Raw genomic sequence first — 6048 nt, 5'->3', positions numbered from 1 at the left:
ACTAACAGACGTGGTCTTCTCCTGTGTTGAGGAATGTCCACTGCGGGGTTGAATCCAGCAGGAAAACAAGGCTGTCCTGGTCTCTCTGTCATATAATGACCCCGTCGGGTTGAGACGGACAACCTCCCAGGGACGGATGAAATGTTACCGGGAAACAGCCGCGTCGAGCAGTTGACAATCCGCATCTTCCGACTCCATTTCTTCAAAAAAGCAAAATGCCACTTTGTTCGCTTGAATGCGCTCTTCACCAGGCGGGGAGAAAGTCCTCCAACGTGGACGGAGAGCGGGCTTGGTTCGGGGTTTGGTTAGTAAAAGAGCCCTCCCGGAGTGAGACACATGAGGTTTTGATCCAAAATATCCGTCTAGGACGGAAAAGGATTCAACAACTGCAGCCCCCGGTGTCTCCCCCTCCTCCGTCTTCACCCGCCGCTCATAAAGACACACGAACAACCGAATCCATTTTCAGCGCGCAGAAACGGGATTATTTCAATATTATCGTCCGTGTTCGTTCAGATTCAGACCCTTGTAGTATCCATTACAACCCGTGTTCTTGTCTCTTACAACGTCAGTCAGCGGCTCCGGTTGTGGGATCACGGCTCAGTGGGATGGATTCAGCCGCTGTAAACAAGGCTGGACGTTTCTGTAGACTGCTACGTCCTACAAGGCTGGATGTTTCTGTAGACTGCTACGTCCTACAAGGCTGGATGTTTCTGTAGACTGCTACGTCCTACAAGGCTGGACGTTTCTGTAGACTGCTACGTCCTACAAGGCTGGATGTTTCTGTAGACTGCTACGTCCTACAAGGCTGGATGTTTCTGTAGACTGCTACGTCCTACAAGGCTGGATGTTTCTGTAGACTGCTACGTCCTACAAGGCTGGATGTTTCTGTAGACTGCTACGTCCTACAAGGCTGGATGTTTCTGTAGACTGCTACGTCCTACAAGGCTGGATGTTTCTGTAGACTGCTACGTCCTACAAGGCTGGATGTTTCTTTCAGCCACACACCGTCGACTGTTACGTCCTACTAGGCTGGATGTTTCTGTAGACTGCTACGTCCTACAAGGCTGGATGTTTCTGTAGACTGCTACGTCCTACAAGGCTGGATGTTTCTTTCAGCCACACACCGTCGACTGCTACGTCCTACAAGGCTGGGTGTTTCTGTAGACTGCTACGTCCTACAAGGCTGGATGTTTCTGTAGACTGCTACGTCCTACAAGGCTGGATGTTTCTGTAGACTGCTACGTCCCTACAAGGCTGGACGTTTCTGTAGACTGCTACGTCCTACAAGGCTGGATGTTTCTGTAGACTGCTACGTCCTACAAGGCTGGATGTTTCTGTAGACTGCTACGTCCTACAAGGCTGGATGTTTCTGTAGACTGCTACGTCCTACAAGGCTGGATGTTTCTGTAGACTGCTACGTCCTACAAGGCTGGATGTTTCTGTAGACTGCTACGTCCTACAAGGCTGGATGTTTCTGTAGACTGCTACGTCCTACAAGGCTGGATGTTTCTTTCAGCCACACACCGTCGACTGCTACGTCCTACTAGGCTGGATGTTTCTGTAGACTGCTACGTCCTACAAGGCTGGATGTTTCTTTCAGCCACACACCGTCGACTGCTACGTCCTACTAGGCTGGATGTTTCTGTAGACTGCTACGTCCTACTAGGCTGGATGTTTCTGTAGACTGTTACGTCCTACTAGGCTGGGTGTTTCTGTAGACTGCTACGTCCTACAAGGCTGGATGTTTCTGTAGACTGCTACGTCCTACTAGGCTGGATGTTTCTGTAGACTGCTACGTCCTACTAGGCTGGATGTTTCTGTAGACTGCTACGTCCTACTAGGCTGGATGTTTCTGTAGACTGCTACGTCCTACTAGGCTGGATGTTTCTGTAGACTGCTACGTCCTACTAGGCTGGATGTTTCTGTAGACTGCTACGTCCTACTAGGCTGGATGTTTCTGTAGACTGCTACGTCCTACTAGGCTGGATGTTTCTGTAGACTGCTACGTCCTACTAGGCTGGATGTTTCTGTAGACTGCTACGTCCTACAAGGCTGGATGTTTCTGTAGACTGCTACGTCCTACTAGGCTGGATGTTTCTGTAGACTGCTACGTCCTACTAGGCTGGATGTTTCTGTAGACTGCTACGTCCTACTAGGCTGGATGTTTCTGTAGACTGCTACGTCCTACTAGGCTGGATGTTTCTGTAGACTGCTACGTCCTACTAGGCTGGATGTTTCTGTAGACTGCTACGTCCTACTAGGCTGGATGTTTCTGTAGACTGCTACGTCCTACTAGGCTGGATGTTTCTGTAGACTGCTACGTCCTACAAGGCTGGATGTTTCTGTAGACTGCTACGTCCTACTAGGCTGGATGTTTCTGTAGACTGCTACGTCCTACTAGGCTGGATGTTTCTGTAGACTGCTACGTCCTACTAGGCTGGATGTTTCTGTAGACTGCTACGTCCTACTAGGCTGGATGTTTCTGTAGACTGCTACGTCCTACAAGGCTGGATGTTTCTGTAGACTGCTACGTCCTACTAGGCTGGATGTTTCTGTAGACTGCTACGTCCTACTAGGCTGGATGTTTCTGTAGACTGCTACGTCCTACTAGGCTGGATGTTTCTGTAGACTGCTACGTCCTACAAGGCTGGATGTTTCTGTAGACTGCTACGTCCTACTAGGCTGGATGTTTCTGTAGACTGCTACGTCCTACTAGGCTGTATGTTTCTGTAGACTGCTACGTCCTACTAGGCTGGGTGTTTCTGTAGACTGCTACGTCCTACTAGGCTGGATGTTTCTGTAGACTGCTACGTCCTACAAGGCTGGATGTTTCTGTAGACTGCTACGTCCTACAAGGCTGGAAGGAAAGCCTGGACCGAATCCAGTAGTGGCTTTGTTTTTCCTCTCACAGATGCTCACCAGCTTGGAGTCCTAAAAACGGAAATGAGTTACCTCTGGATTGTTCAGTCATTGCTATGGGGAAAGTTCATTGGGGAAACAGGGTTTTGGGATAAACGTCAAAAAGAGAAGGTCTGAGGTTAACACAGGTTCAGGAGATATTATATGGCTTTTTCTATGAGATAATATCATACCACTTTATATAATGTTTTCATACCCTACATTACTCATCTCATATGTATATACTCTACTCTATGCCATCTACTGCATCTTGTTTACATACCCTACATTACTCATCTCATATGTATATACTCTACTCTATGCCATCTACTGCATCTTGTTTACATACCCTACATTACTCATCTCATATGTATATACTCTACTCTATGCCATCTACTGCATCTTGTTTACATACCCTACATTACTCATCTCATATGTATATACTGTACTCTATACCATCTACTGCATCTTGTTTACATACCCTACATTACTCATCTCATATGTATATACTGTACTCTATACCATCTACTGCATCTTGTTTACATACCCTACATTACTCATCTCATATGTATATACTCTACTCTATGCCATCTACTGCATCTTGTTTACATACCCTACATTACTCATCTCATATGTATATACTCTACTCTATGCCATCTACTGCATCTTGTTTACATACCCTACATTACTCATCTCATATGTATATACTGTACTCTATACCATCTACGTCTTGTTTACATACCCTACATTACTCATCTCATATGTATATACTGTACTCTATACCATCTACTGCATCTTGTTTACATACCCTACATTACTCATCTCATATGTATATACTGTACTCTATACCATCTACTGCATCTTGTTTACATACCCTACATTACTCATCTCATATGTATATACTCTACTCTATGCCATCTACTGCATCTTGTTTACATACCCTACATTACTCATCTCATATGTATATACTCTACTCTATGCCATCTACTGCATCTTGTTTACATACCCTACATTACTCATCTCATATGTATATACTGTACTCTATACCATCTACGGCATCTTGTTTACATACCCTACATTACTCATCTCATATGTATATACTGTACTCTATACCATCTACTGCATCTTGTTTACATACCCTACATTACTCATCTCATATGTATATACTGTACTCTATACCATCTACTGCATCTTGTTTACATACCCTACATTACTCATCTCATATGTATATACTGTACTCTATACCATCTACTGCATCTTGTTTACATACCCTACATTACTCATCTCATATGTATATACTCTACTCTATGCCATCTACTGCATCTTGTTTACATACCCTACATTACTCATCTCATATGTATATACTGTACTCTATACCATCTACTGCATCTTGTTTACATACCCTACATTACTCATCTCATATGTATATACTGTACTCTATACCATCTACTGCATCTTGTTTACATACCCTACATTACTCATCTCATATGTATATACTCTACTCTATGCCATCTACTGCATCTTGTTTACATACCCTACATTACTCATCTCATATGTATATACTGTACTCTATGCCATCTACGGCATCTTGTTTTCATACCCTACATTACTCATCTCATATGTATATACTGTACTCTATGCCATCTACGGCATCTTGCTGTTCGGCCATCGCTCATCCATGTATTTATATGTACATATTCTTCAATCATTCCTTTACACTTGTGTGTATAAAGTTGTATAAAGTAGTTGTGAAATTGTTAGGTTAGATTACTCGTTGGCTATTACTGCATGTTCGGAACTAGAAGCACAAATATTTAGCTACACTTGCATTAACATCTGCTAACCATGTGTATGTGACCAATAAAATTAGATTCAATTTGATTTGTACGACCTTTATGAATTAAGAAGACTTGATGTTCTTTTTTTTATTACATAAATGCTTAAAAATGAACAAAAAGTGAATTCTCATTGAACAAAACATATAAGATCTCCTAAGCCTGTGCTTAGCTTACCATAGATCTTGTTTTCAGCTTTTATCCAAAATCCCTACAAAAACGAACCCTGGTGCCTGTTTCTCTCTGGGCTCAGCACCATACATTATGATACAAAACGAACCCTGGTGCCTGTTTCTCTCTGGGCTCAGCACCATACATTATGATACAAAACGAACCCTGGTGCCTGTTTCTCTCTGGGCTCAGCACCATACATTATGATACAAAACGTAACCCTGGTGGAGTTAGTGCCTGTTTCTCTGGGCTCAGCACCATACATTATGATACAAAACTAACCCTGGTGCCTGTTTCTCTATACATTATGATACAAAACGAACCCTGGTGGAGTTAGTGCCTGTTTCTCTCTGGGCTCAGCACCATACATTATGATACAAAACGAACCCTGGTGCCTGTTTCTCTCTGGGCTCAGCACCATACATTATGATACAAAACTAACCCTGGTGGAGTTGGTGCCTGTTTCTCTCTGGGCTCAGCACCATACATTATGATTACAAAACGAACCCTGGTGCCTGTTTCTCTCTGGGCTCAGCACCATACATTATGATACAAAACTAACCCTGGTGCCTGTTTCTCTCTGGGCTCAGCACCATACATTATGATACAAAACGAACCCTGGTGGAGGTGGTGCCTGTTTCTCTCTGGGCTCAACACCATACATTATGATTAAATCAAATCAAATGTATTTATATAGCCCTTCGTACATCAGCTGATATCTCAAAGTGTTGTACAGAAACCCAGCCTAAAACCCCAAACAGCAAGCAATGCAGGTGTAGAAGCACGGTGGCTAGGAAAACTCCCTAGAAAGGCCAAACCTAGGAAGAAACCTAGAGAGGAACCAGGCTATGTGGGGTGGCCTGTCCTCTTCTGGCTGTGCCGGTGGAGATTATAACAGAACATGGCCAAGATGTTCAAATGTTCATAAATGACCAGCATGGTCGAATAATAACAAGGCAGAACAGTTGAAACTGGAGCAGCAGCACAGTCAGGTGAACCGGGGACAGCAAGGAGTCATCATGTCAGGTAGTCCTGGGGCATGGTCCTAGGGCTCAGGTCAGTTGAAACTGGAGCAGCAGCATGGCCAGGTGGACTGGGGACAGCAAGGAGTCATCATGTCAGGTAGTCCTGGGGCATGGTCCTA

The sequence above is a fragment of the Oncorhynchus gorbuscha genome, unplaced genomic scaffold (genome assembly GCF_021184085.1).
Source record: "Oncorhynchus gorbuscha isolate QuinsamMale2020 ecotype Even-year unplaced genomic scaffold, OgorEven_v1.0 Un_scaffold_3401, whole genome shotgun sequence".
Classification (NCBI taxonomy): domain Eukaryota; kingdom Metazoa; phylum Chordata; class Actinopteri; order Salmoniformes; family Salmonidae; genus Oncorhynchus; species Oncorhynchus gorbuscha.
This window is presented reverse-complemented; position numbering follows the sequence as displayed.